The sequence below is a fragment of the Dermacentor albipictus genome, chromosome 1, assembly GCF_038994185.2.
Source record: "Dermacentor albipictus isolate Rhodes 1998 colony chromosome 1, USDA_Dalb.pri_finalv2, whole genome shotgun sequence".
NCBI classification, from domain to species: Eukaryota; Metazoa; Arthropoda; class Arachnida; order Ixodida; family Ixodidae; genus Dermacentor; species Dermacentor albipictus.
The window spans coordinates 408,502,992-408,530,628 of record NC_091821.1 but is presented as its reverse complement, the minus strand read 5'-3'; the positions used below and the strand labels follow the sequence as shown (position 1 = coordinate 408,530,628).

The following is a 27,637-nucleotide window of genomic DNA, read 5'->3' as shown; positions in this document are numbered from 1 at the left end:
TCGCTTTTTGCGTTGAAACCGAGATCAGGCACGTCCAATGCGTTCACTTCGGACTTTGATCAGATAGCCGCGATCTTTCCTGTTCTTCCTTCGTTACGAGGATGATGTGGAGTTGGCAACCGCATATGAGTGGCTAACGCTTCTTGGTAGCACGAATACCTTCGACAAAGACGGATGCAGAAATGCGCAATATGGTGGCTTCGTTTCATGATAGGGGACATGGTGAGCAGCCAAGTTCTTGATATGGTTATTTTGTTAGTTATTTCTTCCGTGTGCCTTCGTCTTGGACTCACGCCAAGCACTTTTAGCCGCGCTACACTATTTCAGCAGCAGTAAGATGAGTGGTCATTCAGATTCAGGAGAAGTCTATAAATAAACAGACCCCCCTCCCTCATCTCTTGAGCGAAGGATAGAAACATGGGGTGCAATGTGTTGAAACTAGTTCAGTTAAAAGAGAGACGACAAGAACTCGGGCCATTTTTAGCAACGCAATAAATCATACAAGAAAACGCCTCACTGACGCACCGGATGTCTTTTTATGTTGTCGAGCGTCAACGAATCGCGAAGGACTGTCTGAATTTTGTGCCGGCGACTGACATCAAGTACTGCGGTATTGTGGCGTCGCAAATCCTTTTGGATTCCAACGACAGTGGCGGATACCTGGACGGAAACACTCTTAGTCATTCAGCGCTTGGATCTTGCGCGAAAGCGAAACAGAAACGAACAAAAGAGAGTAAATCCAAACCTCCGGCTCGCAAGCCATCAATTAAGAATGCATGTCTCATCGCGCGACGCCGCGTATAGAAACTCGTTTAATCTTTCCTATATCCCGTCTAGCGACGAGGATGTCAGTTCCTGCTATGGATGCGCCACGTAGGAGTCTTTGTCTACATTAGCCTGAAGTGGGCCGTAAATACTACGCTTAGCGAGTGTCTTTGCCAACCGCGCGGCGTTAGTCACCGCGAGGGAAAGAGAGCATGCGCGCTTCGCGCAGCGGCCAGCGCTTACGTCATCGCCTTGAGGAAAGTGTGTCAGAGGTCGTAGGAAGGCACGCGAGGCGGGAAAGTATTCAGGCCGTTACCTAGCTCAAGAATCCGCACTTTCAATGTCACTTTGCAGGCTGTTAGTGGCCTGGAGAAGGAACTGAAGCGCAATAGGCCGCATTACGACATCTTCAGACGGAAGAAGAAAAGAAAGAAGGGAAGGAGAGATTGGCTGCAGAGGCGAAGAAGACAATGAGTCCGGCTTGTTGGACGGTGTTCGTCCTGATGAAAGAGGCGGCGGAGGTGAGACTGGTAGGAAAGTTGCGAGTGAATTTAGCTTTGCAGAGCGTCTGTTTGAGGGCACCGTAGCTGGGGCGAAGGCTAGCCCCTTTGTAGAAGCGTTGCCTCTAGCCTAAGGCTTCTGTACTTTGCCCAATGCTGATAAATTTTAGGTGTATCATTTCACCACAGTGTTGATGCGGGCACTTTCGTAGGATAACGTCCACTGCTGTACTCTTTGCCAAGCCTTTCTGACATAGCAGACTACGTAGAGGAAGTCCGTCGATGTTTTTGACGAGCACTTCGTCTGTATATTTTTGTCGTTAGCTTGGTACACTGTTTCTTCCATGACGTGATGCATTTAGGGGCAGTGACGCCGGCGCACGATCGCCCAGTCGACTCCGGACACAAATTACATGACCGGTTTGGTACAATCACACAAAGGTGTTTAGTTTTGTCAAATTTCCACACACGCCGGAAACAGAGTAGTTGCAGGGAGTGGCGAAATAACTTTCGTAACAACGTAGTAAAGGACACCGAATGGCATTTGCATTAAATAATTTGCAAGCTCAATTGAAATCGCGTTCTACAAAACACTGTTAAAGATCAAGCTTACGCAGGTTGATAACATCTACAGACATTTCAAGGCTAAAACATTACGCTGAAAACAACACGAAGAAATGAATTATAAGTTTACGCGCTGCCCACTGTAGGGCCCGTTCGCGCTCACCTGTGTGCTAAGTGGATTGTAAGCGTGCGTGGCATACTTATCGTGCTTACTTTCTGTGTGTCGTACCAGCACTTTTTATTATCATCCGGCGCAGCCACCACTGAGTTTAGAATGGCTCCCTTTGACGAACGAGACAGTAGTCTACATGGTGACCTTGTGGTAGCCAGCAAATGATTGGAAACGTGACTTGTTGCAAAACCCATAGCCGTAAATACGCCACGCGGAAACTTGCGCATTATAAAAGAAAAATGACCGTATCCTTTTAGGCTCCGTACGATTGATGTGCAAGATGCGTGGTCTCGAATAAAATGTTTTTCCTTGTGTTGTTAAGGTCCTCCTTAGAAAAGTACAGTAGATCTACGCAAAGAAGCATATCTTTGCTCCATAATGACGAAAAAAGCTAAATAAAGTTAGGACGTTTACCTTAACGCCGCAAAGCAACCCAAGGGCCATTATAGAAACTGTTGTTGTTATCGTCGTCGTCGTAAAGGGTGAGGAGGAGAGCTACGGATTGATTTCTACATGGTGGACTTCTTTAACACGTACTCAAGTCTGACTACACGGGCGTTTTTCATATCACCCACATGGAAATGCGGCTGCCGCGGCCGGCATTCGAACCCTACGACCTTGTGTTCAATAGCAGGACACCATATGATCCGCGATGATGGCAGCTTTATTTGGTCGGAAAAAGTTTCATAAGCTAACAAAATATTCAATTACATCAAGCATTGCTTTAAGGAATTTTAGCTTACTCTTATATCCGCAGAAAACAGCCTACTGTACCTGAAAGAGCGAAAATATCACGTGTACTTAGGGCATTGGTATGCTATAGCTCTGCTATATTTGTACGTATGATGTGAAATCATTTTGAAAGTGTCTGTCATATTTCAGACGCAAACAATTGAAGTACACAGGTGACAGCAGTGTATATGTATACTACTAATGAGCATCAGTATTTGAGTGTCTGGCCGACCACTGTAGATGTATTTGCGACGCTTAAGACAGGTATATAGATGCGTTTGCCGACATCATGATCAAAAACCATGTCGTGTGGCATACGTTTATAGCAAAACTCAGATATATTTCCATGTTTCACCCTATCAGCCTTCGTCGCTTGAGCGTCCCTGCCGCGATGCACCAAAGTAATATCACCCGGATTTAAGGCTTGGCAAGTTGTACACAACGGTATTACGCAGTTTAGGAATTAGGGATGGGTGATGCATAAACGCTCGCACGCATCTACGAGCCTGCCTCAATAGGCTGTGAGAAAAAATAATAAATGGAACCAAGTGGCTCCATTTTTTTTATACATTACGGCCATAGGAAGCCCACAGACAATTAAAGCTAGAAAAACACGAAAGAAAAATTAACTCTTCTTTTAATTAAAATATAGAAAAGTAAGAAAAATGTAAATGCAAGAGGAGAAAAAGACAATTTGCCGCCGGTGGGAACCGAACCTACGCCTTCTGCATTACGCGTGCGATGCTCTACTAATTGACATGCGGCAAAGGCTATCTCCCCATCCACTTTCTTGTATATTTGTGCGCTAGCGCTAACCCTGGCCAATGCCAGCGCATCCCACGGCCCTGGCAGTGAGTGGAATGTAAAACATATTTTCAGTCTCAGGCTGAAACAAGCTAAACTGGCTAGTAACATAAGACTTCACTTTATTCGACGTAACGCACACATTGCGATTTTAGTTGTGTTGCGAGAGTTTTTAAACAAAACAAATAAAGTTCCGTTGTGGAATCTAATGCGCCAACATTGAACAACGTGGTACGTTTGAAAATGAAGTAAGCGATCACCATCTGCCACAAGCAATTACCTTTCCTACTCTGTCTAGCAAGCGATTGTGGCCGATAGCCTTCCTGCATCATCGGGTGGCACGAATACGGATGTGCATAATCACTCGGGTATGGTGGGCCTGCGTGTCAACATCTGCACCAATGCAGACCACGTGCGACTTGTGCCAACCGTTTCCGAATGTCGCATCTATTTGGCCTATAGAGCATCTATAGGCCAAATAAAGTATAACTCCAACGAAAAGTAGCCCGTATCGCACAGCGAATCTCCAAATACATGTGCGATGGGCAGAATAGTTGCTTTTGCGAATTACTTAACAGCACAAATATCAAAACGGGTGCTTTTCGGTGAGGCACCGCATTTGCAGCTAGCTCGCGAACCTCTGTGACGCAGTTCATGGGGCGTGGAGGTCCGCGTGACTATGACAATCAATCGCAAATCGGTTCAGATGATATAATTAAATTCGTGTGTTTATTGGGTTTGACGACCCGAATCTGCACAGTGGGATACAAGGGATCGATGCCGTGGCGGAGGGACTTAGCTTAATTTCGGCTGCCTCGGGCGCTTTAAAGGGCGCACGCAAAACACGCCACGCGAGCGTTTTTTCTTTCACGAGTGTTTTCGTGCGAAGCTTTCATTTCCTCTTTCCCCTACTTGCGGATGCTGTCTTACCGAGTAGACAAAACTTAGGGCACTTATTAATTGGTACGTGTCACTCGGTGTGCGCCCAATCTTGGGCACTGACCAAAAATGGGCATGGCGTCACCGCAGGTGCGATGTGCCCGTATGGACAAACACATAAGGCAAGAAGTTGAGTAGTCCATAACAGAAGAAGCTTAATGGGCAGTAAAGAAAAAAAATAAAGTGAACAATGTGGGTCCAGCCCATGCATTGAGTAAGGAGCGTTGAGCTGCAGAAAAGTGAAGTCGGCAACAGAAAATTGAGGTATAGTCGGCTGAAGAGAAGTGCGTATATAATCACATTCAAATCGCGTGTGCTTTTGTACAAACGTTCCCGTAACTTTAAGTTTGCGTAACAATTGAACTATCATGTGCACGAAGGTTAAAGAAAGCTTTGCTTAACAACACTGTCAGGATTGAAAGAGAGAGAGAGAGAGAGAGAAGAAACTTTATTAATGAATGGCCGGCAATTTCGTTGTGGTGGCCTCAGGTGGCGGCTCCAAGTCCTTGGACTCGGGCGGCATCTTTGGCTTGCCGGACGGCCCAGAGTTGGTCTGCCAACTCTGAACTTTTGAGAGCCGCCTCCCAGCGGCGGCGGCGCCGATGGAGAAGGTCTCCGGCGGGACCCGCAGCTGGGGCGGCGTCGGGGAGAAGCGAGCTCGAGGCTTCCCGTACTGTGGTAACGGCCGCGATTACGGACGCGTCGCGAACGGATGTGGTCCCATTACCGTGGTTGCCGGCACATTCCCATAGCATATGTCGCAGCGTTGCTCGCTGTCCGCAAGCTTTACAGGCATCTGTGGGATATAAACCTGGGTAGAAGTGATGTAGGACCGCGGGACTAGGGTAGCTGTGCGTCTGGAGCAAGCGTAAGGTTACGGCCTCGTTCCTGTTTAACTTGTCGTGTGGTGGCGGGAATGTGCGTCTTTGGAGTCTGTAGTGTTGGGTGAGATCGCTGAACGTGGTCAGGCGATCACCCCACGCCCATTGTGATTCTTGTTGCTGTGTTTCTGTTGTAGTGTCCCGATCCGGCATATCCGATGCCCCGCTCTCGGGGGCGGAGGCGGCCACATAATCAGCGGCGGCTCGGCGTGTGAGTCCTCGAGCCGTGGCGTGGGCCGCCTCGTTTCCCGCGAGCGGGACATCGGTGTGTGCCGGGGTCCAGAGGAGGAAGACTGTAGAATTTTGGGGTTGCGAGGGCGATGACGAGCCGCCGTCGTCACAAATTTGGAGTATGCGGACCGCTTCCCGCGAGACGCGACCGCGCGCGAAGCCGCGGATTGCCGCCTGCGAGTCGCTGATCACGATCGCAGCGCTAGGCACCGTGGCCAGTGCTAGGGCTATTGCGGCTTCTTCGGCCGCCTCCGTGTGTCCTGTGGTCACTGTAGCGCTCGCGAGGCACTTACCCGTGCGGTCTACAACCGCGATCGCGTGTGCACTTTTCTCTCCTTCATATCGCGCAGCGTCTACGTACACCGCCTCGTTGTTGTTGCCAAACTTCTTCTGAAGGTCTCTGGCTCGTTTGTTGCGCCTCGCGGCGTGGTGCGTCGGGTGCATGTTTTTGGGAAGCGGCGGGATGATCAGGCGGTCGCGGACCGAGGCCTGAACCGCCATCTTTACTCCATGCTGAGTGGGGTACACTCTAAGAAAAAAGAGAGTAAAAAGTGAGTCACGGCAACTTGACTCTCTTTTTTCTTCCGAAGACCCACTTTTGCGCGAGTAGAGTCAGAAAGAAGAGTCAACATTCCCGCATGGGTCGTTTGACTCTCAATAGCACGCTAAGAGTCATGGAAGATCGCCATTCCTCTGATATTCGAGATGAGTCTGGCGAGAGAAAGATTTTAATGCAGGAGAAGAAATACCAGATAAACTCTTCTGTTTTAGGCAGGCCCTCGGGTTCCTGTCCTGGTTGTAATGCCGTGTATCATTCTTTCATCCTTGTCATGTTCTGCAATTACTTCGAACTCTATATATTGATTTTCCTTGACCATGTTTGTTGATACCTCACACGCTTAAGCGATAGCTGGATTCCCATGATAAGGAAAACTTGGATTTGTCACACTGGATTCTGACCATAAGTAAATCTAAAAAAAAGTATTGGCTACTAAAGAGAGCACAGCAAAGAGATAAGTTCAGTAGGTGCAGTCAACAGTGTCGATTGTAAATGTAATTCCGCGACTTAAACTAAATTTTGAAGATTTAAGTTCCAAAATCAATATCTTGTTATGAGGCGCACGGTAATGGAAAGCTGCAGATTTATTTTTAGCAGCTCGGGTTATTTAACGTGTACGGAATGCACGGTTACGCGCGTTTTCGCATTCTGCCCCCGTTGGAATGTGACTGCCGCGGTTGTGGTTGTACCCGTCGCGTCGAGCTCAGGAGCGCAACACCAAAGCCACTGGGCTACCGCAGTGCGTTGCATTCCGCGGCCAGAAACAAATATTAGCGTACGCAACACTGCTTTGTAACCCCCTAGAAATATAAAAACAAAAATACAGCAGTTTCGCCCCAATGCTGCATGAACCACTGCACGAACTATTGCCCGAACCAAGGTTCGTTGTTTCATCGGCTGAATAAACTGCAGTAAACATTCGCTTACTCCTTAAATTAGGAAGCACTGGCTCACGCGCGTACGTGCAAACAACAGATCTCACTCAATGACGGCGAACACTCGCTGTCACAGCGTTGGCGTGACGAAGGGCGCGAACAGAGCGGACCGAACGCTTCTGCTGCCTCTTCCGTCAAAGCGTCTCCGCAAAATTGCGTTATCTGAGCGCCCCCCCCCCCTCCCCCCAGCTTTGCGTCCATCGGAAATTATCACCAAAACAGAGCGAGGGTGGCGCAAGACCGGGCTAGAGAAACGGCTAGAGGAGGAGAAGCGTGCTAAACCAGCGCATCCCTCTCCCGGCTTGCGCGCGTTTTATCACGTGACCTCCTATAGATACTTGGGGCGCCCATCGAGCCCGGCTCAGCCTCAAAAACTTCCTTTAACGCGCACAGCCAACGGCGCGGGATAGGATCTTATCGCACTTGACTTTATACGAAAGCTCACGGTAACACCGACAGATATATTTCGACGGTTGTGTCCATATAATTGCTATCGCAAAATTCGCAATAAATAGAAATTTTCACTAAAGACCAACCACGCTGCTTCTCCATGCCGTGAGAGAGCGGTGAACGATAGTTCTAGAAAATGTGTTGCTAAATCTCCGCCAAATGACTACGCTCGCATTTGGTGGCAACGGCACACAGTCGCAAGAACTTGTGGAGGAAATACCGGAGTTCTGGCAGCTTCAGGTGCACTAGATCATTCAGTAACATGGGCGGCTTTGTAGTTCTACCTCACATCAGAGCAAACTGCACTCGACAGAAATAAAGGGCAGCCGCACCGTTATAGCTAAGCAAATTAAGGACAATTACGCCGCGTCTTCACACTTCGAGCATGCTCCGACAGCCAAAAAAAATTCAAACAGCGCATAAACGACGGGACCAGAATGAGGAGGAAACAAACACGGCGCTGATTCTGGTCCCGTCGTTTATGCGCTGTTTGAATTTTTATTGTCACCATGCAACACCAACTCGCCCAATCCGCTGCCCTCCGACAGCCCCCCGATAGATATTTCAAACGTAACCACGCTCGGACGGGCAAATTTTGCTTCTGCCAAGTGAACGTAGCGGGCATTTCAATACGCGTGTTAAATTCATGGCTGTTTCATTCGTGAACATTACTTAAGTGACGTAAAATTATCAGTGAGCAAAACAGTTTTTATTTCAACGCGAGGAAACAAAACCGAAACTAGCGCAACTGTTTTGCTCAGTTGTGCAGATACAAAATGATCCAAAGCCGAAGCCGTCAATAGCATGACGCCATTTTAAAGTTGCGCTGTATCACGCGCGAGTGCGTTGTCGTTGAGTGGTTCTGAAATCGCTGCGCTAGGGGCGACTGCAACCAAGCGTTGCGGCAAGTTACGGTGGGAGCTTCTGTCCGTGCTGTGTGATTGCGACGAGGGGACCGCCGCCAGCAGCAGCGCATCGCCGATTTCGTCTTTCGGTTTGCACTGCATCTTTCATTGTGATATGGGAGATCGCAACGAACAGAGACGACCAGATGCATACGAACCACTACCAGCGGGGACCTGTGACCTTTGCCATATTTCTCTTAACGTCTCAGGTAAGCATATCAGCTTTTGTTCCGAGTTTACAAACGGCGCGGACTCGGCCCTTCCGGTATGGCTACATTTTGCGCCACGTTTCTCTTGGCAGTTCACAGACGTTTCTTGGGCATGCGTGCGCGTATGTATGCGAAAATACTACTGGCAGACGGAAGCCTCAGGAGAGCATCTGAAATTATTGCAAAGCTGTACTGGCAGGAGAAACACCGTTCTTAACGACTCCGGTGACGAGTGGCCTGTCGCATCGAAAAATCCGTATAATATCAAGTACTGCGTAACTTGAAGTGTAGATACAATACTAGCACCAGTGTGACTTTCGCTGGCGAAGACAGGTAGTCGAAAAGACAGCTTGTGTATTCTGAAGATTTACTAGCGCTTTAGGTATATTACCGCGAATAATAAAAGCGCTACAACGCTGTATGGCAGTGTCAGGCGATGTGGCAGCACAGATATCTTAAGAGCGGTAAAGCGGCTGCATGCACAAGCGAACAGACACAGCGCTTTAAAAGCGCTGAAACAGAAAAAAATTTATGTGCATTTGGCTGTAAGTAGAAAACACAAAACACGTTAGCTGACAATCTAAGCCGATGTATAATGTTATTATTTTTTATGTAATCTTTATTTTCATGGTGGTAAATATTTAAAAGCATGAATTTGCTGCAACCTTTATATAGTAAAACCTACAAGGCGTACAAAACCTGGCTGTGTTATGCACAGAAGTTGTGGTATTCCTACTGGATTTTTTATTTCGAGTTCGGTGTTTTATGAAAAAGAGGGTCTTTTTATTTGTAGTCTTATGTTAGTGCAGATATTTGGCAAGCAGAAATGAATTGATTGCAAAGTGGTACCTCCTGGTGATCTGCATATAAACCCAAGTTTATCCTGTCTTGGCTATTGTAATGTGCATATAACAATTTTAAGTATATACTGCTGTAGTTGGCTTAGTCACTGTCGCGTATTTTGTAAAAGTAGAAGGCTATGATTATTTTACTGTTTTCATGCAGAAATACCTTTCTTTCTTGTACCAAGAAACGCTCACAGCATTGAATGAAATGAAGTGTGGTGTATTATTCTACTAATTTAATAAAGGAAATTTCGTCTGCACTGCATCAGAGATTAGTTTACTTTCTTTTACTAAACAATGCGTTATCTCCTCTGCTACTGCTGTTCTGTGTATTTTTGTAATTTTGAAATGTACTTTATTTTAGGTATTCAAGAAATGCCAACATCCAGAAGACGCCATCTTATTCAGCACGTTATGGGTGAGACAGATCGTAGCAGGCACTTTCGCATATCTCATTAGCATATGATGCTATTTGTTGTAATTTTTGTGTCCACTTTCCTGGCCTTTATTCATTTCAGCATTATTGTGCAAAGGGTAATACTTTTACATCGAGATAGAGTAATCTTCCAAAGAAGAAACATGGCTGGAGGTGACGGCACACATAAGCCTCCTTTGTTCGTATCTCTATGTTGCGCAGTTACTCTGTCATTGTCTACCAACAAGCCCAAGTTCTTCATCAGCTACATTTACTAATTCTCCGTTATTACAATTTCATTGATACAACATTGAAAGTACAGAGGTGCACAGGAAGACAGAGACTTGAAATGATGAAGAGGCGTAGAACAAGGAGCATCGCTGGAGCCAATGTTTCGACAAAGAGAAGGAGATAAGTTTTCTTGTCAAAACATTAGCTCCAGTAAAATTTCTTGTTCTATCACTATTTATGATTAAAAGACAGCATTATTGCTCTTGCTGAAGTATTATGCATTATGGAATAAAAATTAGCAGGGTTAAATGTCAGGAATGTGAAATTTCTTGTGTATTTTAATGCTACAGCGAAAGCCAGAAAAACAAGATGTAGAGAACCACATTGTTATTTGTCACTACCCAGTTTGGCCAGCTTCATCAGAGCATGCACTTTGTTGCATTATCGACCACTGGAATTCATTAATTGAATTGCTTCGTGATTACTTATATTTAGAGATGCTGAACTTGTTTTAATGCAGCTTAACATAGTGCGTGTAAAAAATATACAATGACATTTTAAAAGGCTTGCAGTTGACTAGCAGATCATTTGATGGTATGAGCTCGGGTTTCCACTGAGCTTCCATGCACAAATCGGATGCACATTCTTTTTTTTTTCATTGCTTGGATTTTCATAAGCTTAAGTACCATTTCTTCTTTGTCGATGTTCTAGTTGTGTTATAGGACCTAACTGTTTACATTTATTTGTATTGGTATCCATGTTACACAGACAGCTGAATTTTTCTTGTAAATTGTGACATGTTAGGACTAAGAGCATTTGTGCAAATTTGCTGCAGGTACACTCTGGTGGCTCCCGCCCTTGCATCCTACCACCGTGTCCTGACTACGTCCACTAGAGAGTTCGAAGCCTTTGGCAGCTCCTGCTGTCCTGCCACCACCGTGTCCTGACTACGTCCACTAGGGAGTTGGCAGCCTTCGTGATGATGCCAAGCAGGCTGGAAGCCGACAGAAAGATTAAGGTAAATACATGTGATTAAGTGGCAACTTTTTGAGTGAAGTGGCTTGTAGCCACTCGGCAATGAAAGAGTTAACTTCAAAGCAGTTTAGACTCCCTGCTATCTGTGCAGGGATGCTCAAGTCCACGCAGTTTGCCTTAGCCGCCAAAAGGCTATGTGGATTACACGAAATGCGCTGCAAATTTTGAAACCAGTAGGAGACCACTTGTACAATTTTTTTTCTTGCTTAACAAAAAACTGCTCTGATAAAGCTTTAGCAATCTAAAAACAATACAGTGTACACTCATACATGGTAGTGGGCATAAATTTACTAGGACTGCCTCAATAGTAAGTATGCCGATAAACACACCAAAACTGACTTTTTTTGCTAGTTCATCCTCATCTCTGTGCACTGCTGCATAATTTATGTTCCTGAAACCAGTTTTTGCATGCAGCACAACTCCTAAATATGTGGATTACATAAATTTGCAGCTTTTGCTGTAAGCCAGATTCATGAAAATAAAGTTAATAGGCCATTTTGTCCATTTTTAATGACCCATAATAAACTGAGCAGTGGCTAATAAGCAGTTCAATTTTTGGTGTAAGGCCTCTCTTTATTGTCCTGAAAAATTTGTCCCCCTTAATGAAGGAACCAATTTTTCTGCTATGCCTTTTATGATGCATAGATTGGTGCATTACACAAAATCTCACTTAGTGCTTGCGCCAGTAAAAAAACTTTTTAAGTTAAGTATTTCTTGAAATTAACATTTGCGCTATATTGAAGGGCCTCCAGTTTTTCAAAAAAATTTCAAGTGGTCGTGTGCCAGGTTGGTACAGCTCGCATGGAATAGCCTACTTACACAAATAGGGAGGGCCATGCCCTCCGTGGTTGCTCAGTGGCTATGTTGGGCTGCTGAGCACGAGGTGGTGTGATCGAACCCCGGCCACGGCGGCCGCATTTCGATAGGGTTGAAATGCGAAAACACCCGTGTACTTAGATTTAGGTGCACATTAAAGAACCCCAGGCGGTCGAACTTTCCGGAGTCCTCCACTACGGCGTGCCTCATGATCAGAAAGTGGTTTTAGCAAGTAAAACCCCATAATTTTAAGTTTTTTTAGGGAGGGCAAAGTAAACTTGACTTTATGTTAAGATACTATTATTGATCTACAAAAGACAAAATGAAACATTCCATCCTATAAGCAGCTCTTCACACTCATTTACACTTTTGCACATTTTTATACCTGAAGTCTGGTGGCTTGTGTCTGTTTTCATGATCTGCTATGTGCCGATGGTAAACTTCAGGTTTGCCCTATGGTGAAGAATATTGTGGTGCTTATAGATATCGATCTATGTTTTTCAGGTTGCCTCGAAATTTTACCAAAGCCGTACCACACACTTGGGCAAGGCCTTTTTGCAAATGGCGTATAACCAGGCTCAACGCATGAGTGTCGAGTGAGTCTGGAGATCAAGGCAACCTGCTGTGCAACCAGCATGCAACCTTTGGTGGCCCCTCTACATGTTCCACCTATTTCACAGCTGCACCTCCGCCGCAACTTATCCAAACAGCATCACCAACTGTGGTCACTCATCGAACCATGGATGAATGTTGGGGTGGAGTGATTTGAAGAGACATTCTATTTGTCTCTTCAAATTCTTAGCAAATACTTGTGTTATTATAATTAATATGTGTCTTTAGTGCCGAGTTTTTAATGGTTCCTTTGTATTAGAATTCTCACCATCGATTCCTGGTATTATAATGTATGTCTTTATGCCCAGTTTTTTGTAGTTGTTTCGTACTTGTGTGTGTAATTGATAGGTTCATACTTGTTATACAGAAGGCTAAAATGCAAACTTACAGCATTTTTTTTCTTTCTTTTGATAATCTACAGCACTGCAAAGGGTTCAAGAAATGTAACCTAACGTGGGCTCTTGTGCAGGAAAAATTTAAGAGCAATATAGAGTACTTATTTCAAACACCCATTATTCTTGGAAAAGTCAAGAATATAGGAGCACAAAAAAGAAAATATTAAACTAGAGAAACATGAGTTCCCCTCATAAGTCTGATAATAATGCGACTTCCTTTCACTGCAAAGATACCAGTAATGTACTCGCATACAAGGTTTCAAACAAGAAAGCTATGATGCCCTTGGCATTTCTCAGTGCCTATTTGCCACACTGACGAATGTCAAAGGCATCGTAGGTTTCATGCACACATTGGTTGTGTTACACTTTTGAGTATTGCATTTCTCAAACACAAAGGTTTACAGCAGTGCTTTAAATAGCAAGTGCATTTCCTAATTTATTAGTACAAGAGTAACAGTACAGATCATGCAAAAATTATTTTACAGACTATATGTCCATGGATGCACGCTTCTGATGACATAGCAGTGACGTGTTCGTGGGATGTATGTCTTTATTTCAGATTTAAATATTGGCTTCCAGGTCTGGGTTAGTCTCCTACACTGAGTAGTCTAAGTCAGAGCCCATTTACTAGAGAAAGTGAATTAAACTAGGAATTATAAACATGAAAAGATCTTGTTTAGGACACCAATAAGACAATCAGCAAGATTCTTTGGTTATTCATTTCCAAATTTGTGAGGATATATTTTATGACTGGTTTCAATATTGTGAAAACAAATATTTGTTTATTGTCACACTAGAGTTGGCTGCCCCCATTTGTATACAACCCCTTTACAGGCGAAAAATTCAGTGTGTTACCCTATTTACTCGCATAATGATCGCACTTTTTTGTAAAAAAAATTTACTCAAATTCAGGGGTGCGATCATTACGCTGGTTAAATTTCCCGCAAAAAGAAAAAAAATATATTATCTGGCATTTACTACGGGATGACAACAGGTCAACAAATAGGCGGCTGCTGCTGTATGTAGTGCAGGACACGAAAAAAAATGGTGGCCGGCAGAGCAAGCCGAACGCCCTGATTGCGTTTTTCTTCTCGTGAGTACATTACAGTGCATTCAAACAGTTTCTTCCATATTAGTAATGAATAACATCGGCGAGTTTGCGGCAATAGCATAGCCATGCCCACTTTGAGGGGACAGAGATGGGCGCGCTTAGCTCTGCCAGTGACATAGGAACACATGGTGGGCATGCTGCGGAAACTGCGGCATTTGTCTTCACCACTATCCTAATGTGGCACGTTTCCGCTAAGGGTGGGCGAATATCTTAGCTGCGTTACAAACGTCGGTGAATGAATAGGGTACACTTCTAACGTATCAGTGTAAACGTGGCTGCTATCATTGCCGCTCGCGATTTGTTGCGTGCCCACAAGTGCAGATGAGAAGAATCGAAAGACGCCTTTTTTGTTGTTTTTGTTGACCACAACCATTATAAAGCCTACACATAATAAAGGAAAGTTTGGTTGTAGCTTTTTTTTGTCGTAGAAGTGCAGAAAGTGATGAAAGGAATGAAATGGGGCATCTGCTTAAGAAAGTTTTTTGCATGCAGTCTGCTTGGTTTGTCTTGAAGAGTCGTTCGCATAGCAGTCGACAGATGGTAAGCGCGATCATTATTAGCTAGATTTGGCACATGACACATCACTACGGCAAGTTCGGGGTGAAATCGTTACATGGGAAATTTAAAAAATCGAATTTTGACGACAAAATTTAGGAGTGCGATCATTACGCGAGTGCAATCATTATGCGAGTAAATACGGTAATAGGCTGTTTTTGGTTTCGTGCACTCTATGTTAAGGGATGCAAATGGTGACATACAACAGAATGCAAAAATGACTAATGAATTCAAGCAGGGCATGGGGCTTTTTAGGCAGATGCGTGCGTGTGCTATTTATAAAGCTCCCCATGGTATGCCTGAAGGCATTTTCTAACACTTTGGTAGAATACACTGACACCCCCTTATTAACTCTTCGAAACAACTTCTATATATTTGTACTAGAGATTTGAATATACTGTCATTCATAAAGTGTTTTATTAGATTTGAATTGTCATTTATTTTTGTGTAGCTGCTGTTTTTCAGTTATGTCCTACACAGTGGCAAAATATTTTTGTGGGCACTTTCCTGTGTATAAAATTTTCAGAAATAGCTTCATGCTGTATCTTATTGAGCTACTCGTATGGTGCAAAGTGGTGATACCTATCCAAATGGCTTGTACAATTACTGGAACTATGCAAAAATATATTAGGCCACATTAAATAATTTTACAGATTGCAATTTCAATTAGACATCAGCATTCTGCATATCTTGAAGAGTACGTATGCCAAATTTCGAAGTATAGGACAACTATAAGTGCATAAGGTTATTCTCATGCTATTGTGAGAAAATGTTTTTGAAGTATATTCAATAGTTTTTTTTCACAATAGCATGAGAAGTATGCAAGATTAGTAGGCAGGCCTCTCTGCCTGCCTACTAATTTTGCATACTTCTAGTAACTTTACATGCTCTTTGAATAGATATCGGCACTTTGCAGTCTACAAAGAGCTGAGGTAGCTACAGCACACTGCTTTTTGTGAAAATTTACACAAGAAAGTGCCCGCAAAGATCAGTGTATTTTCCCATTATGTAGGACATAACTCAAGAAGCAGCTAAAGAAATACTGACATATATGACATCTGCATGAAGAACTCTACAATTTGCTCTCTTTTCAAGCCTCTAGCACGAATAATAAGACTGTTTCGAGTAATATTCAATCAGCAAAACATGCCCCTTGCTATAGTGACCTACAACCTAGAAACGCAAATTGAACGCAAGTCTTTTTGTTGAAGCGACTCTGGGCTGTCTTCCCAAGGGCTTCTGTTAAACACTGAAATTTCCTGCATTTACCAGAATTGCAATACTCAAATGTTTGTGTATGTGCAATTGGTATTGGCAAACTAACAGAAAAAAAGACAGGTGTGTGAAATGAAGAATTGACTATAACTTTGTTCGACATTTACATTTTGACTCCATATCTTTGTTTTGTGCTTTGTACTGAGTGTTTCAGCAGTGACTGCCGCTAAAAATTGAACATAACTGCTTCATGACAATGCGACAATTTTCGCTAACAGAAATTTATAGCACTGGCAGGCATTATAATTACCGTACTCTATAACGTCTAGTTTGTAAGAACTCAGACTAGCACCAGTTCCGAGATACACAACCCAAAAAGACATGATCAGAAAGGTTTATCTTCCACACAGAATTGTCCCATAAAGCTTACAAAATGTTTTGTGGCTAAGTAATATCTGCAACAGCAAAGCATGTTCCACCAAGTATGGCGATAAATATTTCAGAGCTGTCAGTCTGAGGACTCCTACAAACTAACAATACCTTCAGCACTGACTAGCCTCAATAATAGGAGGTCAGCCATTTTGCTGAAATTAATAAAACTTCAATTATTGTGATCTTGTTTACGAAAACATTTGCAATTGTAATTCAGTTCTAGTATCTGTCACTTTTGTAAATATTTTCCAATTAGTTTTTCAGACTACAATTTTTGGTAATAGAGGTATTCATTGCAGAAAGATCTAGTACATGGCACTTAATAATAAAGGTACTGGTCATCGTAGACTTTCTGTTGCACAGCTGTTTCTTGAAATCTGAAAGGATGTACCCGCCTCCTTATGTTAGCTAGAAACGGAAATCTGTCAGTATGTTTTGTTTAAAATACAGCTGATCAACCCGATAGTTAGGCTGCTTGCCAAATATAAATTATAACGATAATAGTGAAGGACCATAATAACAGAGTGATGCTGACTCATAACTATGCCCAGCTACATCCACGCAGCTGTGCCATACAATGTGCATGTGTTCAGAAGAGCCAAATGCCCCAGACAGAAAGCAACAGTAACTCATTGTTTGTCATCTTGTTCAAGCAGATTATGCGCTAGCTGTAATTTATGCTCAGTAAATACATAAATCAGTCATGTCAGGTGTCTTACTTAAGGTTGCAAGTTCGAAGTTCTTGTAATCTTGCTTGTTTTTATTTTGTTTTCTTTGTGAGAATGAGTCACTTGGTTGCCTTCGCACATATTCTCAAAACTGTTTCATCACTGGGAATCAGGAAATTTAATTTGCATATGAAATTCCCAGTTACTAATTTGGTAGGCTTTGAGCTTAATTCTCTTATCTTTTATATGTTTATCTACCAAGTAGTCTTATCGTTCATTGAAACATATCCATGTAATGCAGAGAAGGCACCCAAATTATAAATATCTCTTCTTGCTTTCTACCCTGCTCTGGTGTTTTCAAAACCTAGCACTGGTGCAATGGCCTGTCTGCAGAAAAGTAGTAAAGTGGCTAAATTTAAAGGTCAACAACATAATTAAGATACAAAGCAAAAATAAAAGTTCGCAATTGTCCCCCATAACGAGAGTTCTGCTTAGAATTTAAAAAAAATTGACATCCTGCTGTGGTGTGAGAATTGCTTTGGGTTCCAAGGAGACTACGTAGCACCTGTACTAGTGTATACAAAGCAAAAAAAAAGATCACTCCAGATGGGAGCGGCAGTGGGAAGTCAAGCACAGATGCTTTATTTCACGCACCATTAATGTGGTTTATCATCTGCTCCTGTCGTATGGGAATGCATACATTGGGAAGACAATCCTTTGCGCCATTGTTACCTTAGCGGGACGCCAGAGAAAGGTAGAATTCGAGAACAGGTATTCACACTTGGTTGCCCACAGTGTGTTATTTGGATGTGTTTCACTCTACAAAAGACTACTGTGGTAGGTAATCATAATGACAAAGACAAAAGAATTAAAAGAGGTATGTGTCTGTCATCCGTCCGTGACCTCCAGTGTTTATAGAAACACTTCTTTGTGTATATGTGCCAAGCCGTAGGGAGGCTTTACGTAACTCAGTCATGCTTGCTAAGCTAAAGATTGGAATAAGGAAAATCACAAGAACATTGTATGAGTGATTTATAAATGTGGCACCTAAAGTAACTTATTCATGTATGTCCTGAGGATAGATTACAGCCAGTGCATAAAGTGCTCTTACAGGATGACTTGTGATGAGTAGAAGAAGCCTTCCTCACATCTTCCTCTTTGTTTCTTTTGGATCTTTGTGCACTATGTGTATTGTTACAGCTGCGTGCATGCAGCTGGGTATAGTTTGTTTATGTGTTCTGCTTCCCCTCTTGTACTCGTCATTCATGCGCTATCTTTGCCGTAACAAAATACAGCTGCCTGTGCTACTTATTTTGTCAACGTGTTTGGATTATGGAAAGTTTTGTATTAGCGGTTATTTCTACCTGTGAAATTGTCTGTGTCAGCTATTTTACTTAGTCTTGCAAAAGTATGCTTCTCAACATAAATAAATGATCAGTGTAAGTGTTGCTGTATTTATTTTTGTAATTTTTGTCAGTTATGAGGTTTTTATACACTGTTGCATGTTGTATGACAGAATAAAATTGATGCACAACTTTTTAATGTGGTGTTTTTCAGATCAATTTTCATCACGCTAACATGCACAAATTGTGTGGGAAAAAGTGCCAACAAGAGTACCATAAGGTAAGACAGCTGTTTTTACTATTAGACTGGATTATCAATTGCCAACCAGTTGTTTTCAGCAAGCATAGCGTAATGCATAGATAATGTAATCTAAGTTGGAATATTGTTTTTATTGCACTTCATTATATGGGTTTCCTTTGTACATAAGTGCAGCCTCTCTTATTTGTTATGTGTAGCTTACTTGCTTAGAATGTTAAGTCGTAAGTTAAGTCTTTTAGAACAGGGAAATAGGTTGAACTTATGAATATTTTGACATATTATAAGAGACTTGTGCGGTGGTGAATTAACCTTCAACATGAGTTACATAATATTTTGGGGTCTCATTATGGTTCTGAGTGGCATTGCAGTGTCATGCATATGCAGCTGCAGGCTACATATTGGATATTTATTTAAGACTGTTTTGCTTAGTTGGCTATTGATTCCAGTTTAATGGTAAAGAGAACTGTCTTGCTTTCATAGTGATTCTGTGCTGACTTATACATTTGAATTTTCCAGAAGACAGTAACAAAGATTGATGAAATATTAACTTTTTCTTGCTAACCTGCCATGTGCTTTTTGTCAAGTTTACTGTGGATTCTTTGTTATCTTATGTTGTCTTTTCATAGTAGTCTTCTTGAGAACTAGCCGTAGTCGTGTGTACTTACAGCAAGAGTTGTTGACACATTTTGAAAAGCGGCTCGACACTGCCATCCAAGAGTGAAACGACTTGCCAGAGGCCGCATTTGCCGCTAGCATTTGCAAGAGGCCGGCACCACGCACTAAGGGTAACTTGACACACATGGTGGAGTCATCGGACTCGTCTAGAATAGTTACCTGAATCATTCTTGCAGTGTTCACGAGACACTTTATCTTGAGTCGTTCGACTCATTTAGAATTGTTAACGGACTCCCTCAGCACTAGTCTTGTAACCCTTTTGAGATGGTATAGGCGACTATTACAACAGAGTATGCATGACTATTGTGTGCAGAGTCACGCGAACACCTTGTATTGAGCACAGATAGTCTCGGGACTCTCTGCCAAAAGAGAGTTCGGGTGTCTCCCACAAAGTGAGTCGTATACGTGACGAGTCCAGACTCTTCGAAAAGAGGAAGGGATACTCTTTTTTTTCTTAGTGTGTACGCGATGCCGAGTGTCTCGAGGATGCATCGACCTGTCTTTGAATTAGATAATCGTTCGTACTGCGCAATGTCGTGCGCCTCGATTAACTCGTCAAGTGAGTTGTGAAGCCCGAGCTCCAGAAACTTGTCGGTGCTCGCGTTGAGTGGAACGCCGACCGCCCTCTTAAAAGCCTTTCGTATCATGCATTCGACCTTGTTTTTTTCGCACCCTATCCACTTAAGGTAGGGGGCAACATACGTTATGCGGCTTATCGCGTACGCCTGCACGAGACGGATCGCGCAGTCTTCACGCATACCATTGCGTCTATTCGTGATGCGACGCAAGAGTCGGATCGTGTCATCTACCGAACGACGGTCTTCGCACCGTCTCTCCGTTATGGCCATTTGCCTGCAGGTGTAACCCCAGGATTCTAATTTTGTCTACGTGCGGTACGGGAGTACCATCTGCCAATATAATACGTATTTTGGAGTATTCCCGTTCTTCGTCGCGCAGGGTTTTACGACCTCTCCTTGTGGGTTTGTAGATTAACAGTTCGGACTTGGTAGCCGAGCACTCGAGGCCCGTTCCACGCAAGTAATTCTGGACCGCATCTACTCCTGCCTGTAGCGTTCGCTCGACGTGACCGTCACATCCTCCCCCGGGAACCCAGAGGGTGATGTCATCCGCGTATAGACTATGATGCAATCCTTCAACTTCTGTTAATTTCTCGGGTAGACCGAGTAGAACTAAATTAAAGAGTAATGGTGATATGACGGATCCTTGCGGCGTGCCGTACGGACCCGTCTCAAATTCCGGCGATTCCTCGTCGCCAACGACGATGCATGCACGCCTGCACGCGAGGAAATCTCTAACGTAATTATACGTTCTTTGGCCAAGTCCTAACGTTCTAATTGTTTTTAAGATTGCTTCGTGTTTAACGTTATCGAAGGCCTTTTTAATATCCAGGCCGAGGATTGCCTTAGTGGAGCTGGAAGTGTCGTCTACGATCTGGTGTTTAAGCTGAAGCAATACGTCCTGTGAGGAGAGGTTGCGGCGGAATCCTAGCATGGTGTGCGGGAACTCGTCACGATCCTCGAGAAAGTCGGTCACGCGGGTGAGAACTGCGTGTTCCATGACTTTGCCAACGCAAGACGTAAGCGAAATCGGTCTTAGGTTATCGAGGGTAACTTGCTTGCCGGGTTTTGGAATCATGATAACGCGGGCCCGTTTCCACGCTTCGGGAAGGGAGCCCCCTCGCCAGCACTCGTTGACGTAGGTCGCGAGGCGGGAGATCGACTCATCGTCTAGGTTACGGAGAGTCTTGTTGGTAACCCGGTCCGGGCCGGGCGCCGATCGGGTGTTTAGTTCGAACAGGACTATCCGAATTTCTGCTTCGCTAAATTCCGCGTCCAATTTCTCGTTTGCGACGCCGTCGTATTCGGCATATTGGATGCTTTCGGCCTTCTTAAAGTAACGATCACGTATTGCGTCGAAGAAGTTATCACCTTTGTAATCTCTTACTAGTCTACGAGTCTTGTGGCCTTGAGCGGCCCTAGTTTCCTCCGGATCTAATAGGTGCCGAAAAAGGCGCCAAGCGCTCGCCCCGGCCATCTGCCTCTCGAGGCCGTTGCACGTGTCTTCCCACTGTGCCCTGGATACCTGGAGTGCGTGTTCTTCGATCTCTCTGTCTAATTGTGCTATGCGTTTGCGCAAAGCCTTATTGTGTCTTTGACATTTCCATCTCTTTAGAAGTGCTCGCTTTGCTTCCCACATGTGTAGCAGCCTGCTGTCAATTATCTCAAGGTTCGCCTCGGGCGGAACTTCGCTCGTTGCCGCGTCTACATCCTTTCTGAGCGTCGCAGTCCACTTGTCTATGTCCGTAATCGGCTCATCGCCTCGCCCCGCTTCTTCTCGTTTCTTGCGGAACGCGTCCCACTTCACAAGCTTGAGTTTACGGCCTTTGCTTACAGGGTTAGACCCACGACCGCTCGGGCCCGTGCCTATCGTCATCTCGATCAGCATGTGGTCACTTCCTAAATCTTCTTGCGTGTTTTGCCAGTGCGCTGTGGTTACGTTCGAAACGAACGCGAGGTCGGGTAGCGTGTCGACACTCACGCTGTTCCCTCGGCGTGTGGGATCGGCGGGATTCGCGATCAGTTCAAGCCCATGGTCTTGCGAGTCTTCCCAAAGGTGTTTGCCTTTGGGTGTTTCTCGGGCGTAGCCCCAGGCTCCGTGGGGCGCATTAAAGTCGCCCGCAACAACTAGAGGCTCGCCGCCAGAAGCCGCGCGCGCGCCCCGGAGCAGGTCCGCGAAGCGGTGCTGCAGCGTGGGTTTACTGTACACGTTAAGGACGAAGAGTCCGCGGCCACACTTAGGAATTAATTCTACGAATACGTGAGGTATCTTTACGGAGGGAAGTTCGCGCTGCGCTACAGTGACGTTACGCCGAACGAGCACGGCGGCGACCGGCAACGGGCGGGGCGGGGGCGACGGCCGGCGCGCCACCACCGCCCCGCGCCATCTGCCACGTGGGGTGTAGACCGTTTCCTTCTTTGCCTGTTGTCCGTCGCGGTCGCATCTATGGCCTTGTAGCCAGCTAGTTTTACCGGATGGTTTGTCTCCTGTAAAAGGATTACGTCCGGTTTCGTCTCGCGGCTGCGTATGAATTGCTGGAGATTAGCGCGCTTCCTCCTGTAGCCCCGGCAGTTCCACTGCCAGATGGTGTATTGTTGTTGTTTCCCAGTGTTAGTGTGGTTCGTTGCGTGTGTAGCCATGATGATGCCTGTGTTTAATTTAACCCGTCGCCATCGAGGCGACTTGGTTGCTGCTGCGGTTGTGTCTCTACGTCTGTGAGCGTGCTTTGCTGCGGCTGATTGTGTTGTTGTTGTCTAGAGTAGGGCTTGCTCATCGTTCTTATTGGTCTACCCGCAGCTGGCGGCAGCCTCGCTTCTATGTCGTCTATACGCGCCAAGTGCGCGGCGAGCATTTGTGTTATTTGCTCAGAGAGCTTAGCCACCGCGTTATTAAACATTTCGTTCATATGTGCCGTCTGTTTTGCAAAACGTTCCTCGAGGCTCTTCTCGATGCCGTCTATTCGTTTCTCTAATTTCTCGTAACGGCCGCATGGCTGTTTGGTGTCGGGTCTTGCGGGATCTAGTGCGATCCTTTTCGCGGTAACTGGACGATTATCCCGTTCATCCGCCGTCTCCATCGAGCTACCCTCGTCATCCGTGTCCAACCCGGCCGGCTCAGGCCGAGATGGAGTCGGTGATCGAGGCACCGAGGATGGCGGCATCATCGTGTGACGTTGTTGTGGTTGCTGCGATTGTGGAGGCTCGCCTTTCAATTTCAAATTTTCCTCTCTAAGGAGCGCGTTTTCGCGTTTAAGCTCGGCAATCATCGATTCTAATGGTTCTAGGCGTTGTCGTAGTACTCGCTCTATCGCTCGCTCGAGCTCGTTCCCACCGCCGCCTCCGACGGCGGGCCCGCCAGGGCGTCCCACCGGAGCGCCTCCGCCGCCGGGAGAAGCGGCGACAGCCGCCCAGCTCACCTGTTGCCCAGTGCTCCTGTGACCTTGTTGCTGCTGCCACGGCTGCTGCTGCTGACTTTGTTGACTGATGTGGCCGACAGCTGCGATGCCCGGACCGGCACCACCGCGCGCCATCGACGTGCTTCTCGGCCGCTGTGGCCGGTGGCGAGAGCGAGATCGGGATCGGGATTTTCCCACGGCGCCCTTCCCGCCGCGGCTAGCCGAGCTTCCTCTTCGGTTGTCGGTGACTAAATGACGGTCTATCTCTGGGTAATTCAGGTAGTAGCATCCGTTGCCATTACAGTCGCTGCTACTGTTATAACAGCTGCCGTACTCTGCGGCCGCTTCTTCCTCTTCTTGTCTTTTCCGCTCTAGCTGGCGGCGCTTGACTATGTACGGGGTCTTGTATCGCGCCTTGCACCTGCGGTCTCCCGTGAAGTGTCCCTTGCCACATAGTCGACAACGCGGCTCGCATTGGTGGTCAGGCTTTTGGTCAGATTTTTTTTTTTTTTGCAAGCCGTACTCATCGCAATGCAGCAGCCACGGCTGGGAATTGAATCCCCGACTTCGAGAACAGCAGCGCAACGGCGCAGATGCCAGAGCACGGCTAGGGAAATCGTCGCGAGACGTACAGTAGCGGACAGAATATTATGGACCATGAAATCTAAGAAAAAGCTGAATATCTCCGTAACCTCACAATGCAATCTGGTATTTGCATTTTGGACCTCGACTAGAATATGCTAACAACGTTGTCGTGGGCAGTTTTACTGGTTACTGCTACAGGCTGCTCGGGAATTGAACGTTTTCGGAGATGCCGTGGTCCATTTTATTCTGTCCGCGACTGTACATCGCGTTCTTTAATATACCCAATGCAAGATGGAAAGATAACACGGGAAAGAGAACAATATGTAGTAACTATAGACCATGTGCGAACTCGTTGAGCAGCAAGCAACACACACTGCTGTCTCGATGCACTCCTCTGTCTCTAAGCCTTTGTCGAAATCGGATTCAGTGATACTAATCGAAGAATCAAGGTGTCATGAGTAGAGTTTTGTAAAACCGGAAGGTTAGTAAAACATTCACTTCCTTCCGTCGATACCTATAAAGACGATCTTACGTTAAGCTTGTACAAAGTTATTCCATAGCTTATGCGTTATGTTTGTTTTCTAATCACGTTTGCAAATTAAAGTTATATGGTCATTGCGTTCTAATTGGTGTGGTACGGCAGTTTAACGCGATTGTGATGAAAACCACGACGATGTTCCCTCGCAATTCCATTTCGTTTCTGTTGTATTGGATGCACGCGCACTGTGTTGGGGATCAATGCAATTTTCGTGTTCTGCGCTGCGCTTTTATGCCGTATTTCTAGCGTTAGTAATGACCTCGAGCGCCTGCGGAGCGCGAAAACTGGTTACTCTTTGTTAACGCTTCCGATGAATTCCGCCTGCAAAATACAATATTGCACCCCGAAATTTCAAACTGGATATTTAGAAAGATCTTGGTGGAATCAAAAGGAATCTTTGTCGGGCAATCGGTAGCTTAGTCAAAAAAATCTGGGCGCAACATTTTCTTTTTCCATTTTTCCCTAACCAACTGTCAACATGGTTTACCTAAGCAAAATGATAGGCTTGTAAGTTGTAAGTGAACATTTTCATTTGGATTTTCAACCATTCTGCTTGTATTCTTAATCGTTTTTAGCCTGCCAGACGTATGCTGGTTTGGGTTTCATTAGGAAGGGATCATTTCATTAGGAAGGGATCAGTCAAATACGATTTATTTACTGGATGACTCTTGCTTTCATAACATTTGTGCTTCCTATTTGCAATTTGTTTTCATGGAATCTTCTGTATTCGCTATTTACGATACTAAGCGCCTCATACTGTCTTTTTGCTATGTTTATTACTGCTGTTTACCGTATTTTCGCATTTATTACTTTGACATGGAACTGAGCCCCCCTTTATGTAACGGGCCTTTAAGGAGAAAATAGACGAAATGAAATTACTCCCCCGATTCAAGAGGCAAATATTTTACACCACTGGTTCGGCTAGTCGTGTAACGTGCTCGGCAGTTAGTGGCTCTTTCCAACCAATCGCAAGCATAGACGAGGCCATTACGTCATGAAGATAGCTGCCTACCTTTGCTTATACCACGAGTCTTTTGATGCTGTTCGTACTGAGCCTTTATCGTCATGCTGAAAAAAAAAAACCTATGCGATTGCCTACGTAGAGCGCTGGCAATGCAGCGCTTAATTAAATCTAGCTAATATGGCAGGATCTCTGCTTCACTTCCACTTGCAGCACTTTCCATGCTGACTTCTGTGGCTGCATGAAGTTCAAAAAGGCTCTGCGATATACGCGCACGGTGGGGCGACATAAAGCAGCCACTAAAAGGAGGAGTGCAACAGTCAAGCTACGCCAACTCAGTGTTTATGACACTTTACTGTTGACCACTTGCATGGTCACGGGTAGATTTTCAGATGCAGAGGCTGCGTATCGATGGGGGTGGAATTTAAGCATAGAGAGATAAATACGAAATGAGCTCAAGCTATTCGACTTCTACGTGAACCAAACTGAGTGATCGCTGAGGCTCTGCGTGCTACATGAACACCGCAACTATAGCGGTAGAGCGATGTCCAAGTAAGAATTAAGCGATAGGAGACAGCCCCAGTCTATGGGACTACACATCCGCAGCGCTAGTTGGTTGTTTCGAAGGCCCTTGGAGACTGTCCGCTTGACGCTTCTTATGGTGCGAGTTAGCTCATTCGCTCTGTTGAACTGTTTGCGGTCTATGAAATGTTTCCTGCGAGTCCTACCGTGTTGCCGGGAAGCAATGCTAAGGCTCGACTAGGGAGAACTCGCGTGATTTACCAGTCATTACACTGGACGCAGTTTCTTGCGGAAGGAGCCATTCCGGATTGTCACGTACCGTCGAACTATGCGAAAGATCTTGAAGGGGCAGCGCAAGTCGACCAAGACAAAACGCAGAAAAGACACAGAACAGCGCTTTTTGTCTAAGTTGTCTGGCGCTGCCCATTCATGACGTTCCACCAGTACCAACTTGCCCAAATGTCGATTCTTCTACGTGAAAGACACGTATCCCTCACAAGTGCTTTCCTGTTTTTCATGCTTCCTCCGGATGGAGCCACGCCAAGATGCTACGCCGCCGAACCAGAGGCTGAAGTTCAGCGCCACGAAGTGCTCACGTGGTTTCTCCACGAAGCGTGTGCTGCCGTCAAGAAAAAAGAGAGAAGGATGTGGTCATTTGACAGTTGAAGCGTAGAGTTTTGTTTATCCCTTTCGCCAGTTTTCGTGTTTGGCGGTAGGTAGTTGGATGTCGGACTCTCACCGCCGATACGAAGGCGCCGATTCAAAGGGCGTGTGCTCTTGCGAAACCAAGTTTCGGGGCGCATTTTTCGCTGAACGACAACTACTATAGCTCTTTGAGGTGCAGGTAAATGAAGGACACAGCCCTGCTCATCTCACGCCACGTTCTTACCCAATGGAGGCAACGGGAGAGGAATCTGGCGAGAGACCAGGAGGGCAGTCGCTTCCCACGCCGGTACATGTTTGAGCTTTTCGAGACAATACACATGGAAAATCGGCTAATGTGTATAGCCATCCATCTCTACTATCGCCACATGTGCGCGGTGTAACGGCTCTGTTGTCTACGGAAGTACGCAATGAAACACAAAGCGCTAGCTAAGTAGCCTTACTGCAACAAATATACTCGTTCAAGCGCATCATTCCTTTAATAAAGTGAATAGCTTTATAAAAGGTTTCTGCTATTCACTCATATTGGCACAGTCAATTTGAGTGATAAATTATAAAATGTATAAAGTATAAATTATAAAGCAACGCGTAGGCTCACAGTCTGGCTAGAGATCTCGCGCGCCGAGCCTCGTCCGCGGATTCGGACGGCGTGAATGAGGAGGAGAGACGCAAGGAACCCTGCGAGACTTATTATGAAATAGCCCATCGGTATCGCTTGAGGCGTCGCGCGCTCCCACCACCGGCCAAGCAACTCGACAAAACGCAAGCGGTCGCATTTCGGCGACTTCAGACAAACACATACCCACACCCAAAATACATTAACAAAATCACAGGGGGCAGGGAAAGCGACAAATGTAGGCTCTGTTCAGAAACAGGAACACTCACACACATAATGTGGGAATGCACCTCGCTCCCGTTCTCTCATCCCCCCGTCAGCAGCGAGTCTGACTGGACAGCCTGGCTCAGTTCCGGGGACCTCGACCGACAACTTGAACTGGTGGACTGGGCGGAAAAGGCCAAGCAGGCCCAGGGCCTTACTTGAGCCCTAACCCTCAGCCACGTCCCTCTTTACCCTTCCCCCTTTCAATAAAGTTTATCACCACCACCACCACCACTCAAATGGGCAAGCACGGTCGATGGTA

The 27,637-nt window shown here is 45.4% G+C and overlaps 1 protein-coding gene and 1 long non-coding RNA gene across 5 annotated transcripts in view; one reads left to right on the top strand and one right to left on the bottom strand.

The window, feature by feature from the left end:
* Positions 1–27,637, bottom strand: part of LOC135918181 (adhesion G protein-coupled receptor L3-like) — a 127,887-nt gene that overhangs the window by 90,526 nt on the left and 9,724 nt on the right. The window lies entirely within an intron of this gene.
* On the top strand, positions 8,365–18,514 carry LOC139054716 (uncharacterized). Its single transcript, XR_011511448.1, has 4 exons — positions 8,365–8,646; positions 9,856–9,909; positions 10,973–11,155; positions 12,493–18,514. It is a non-coding gene; the product is annotated as an uncharacterized lncRNA (long non-coding RNA).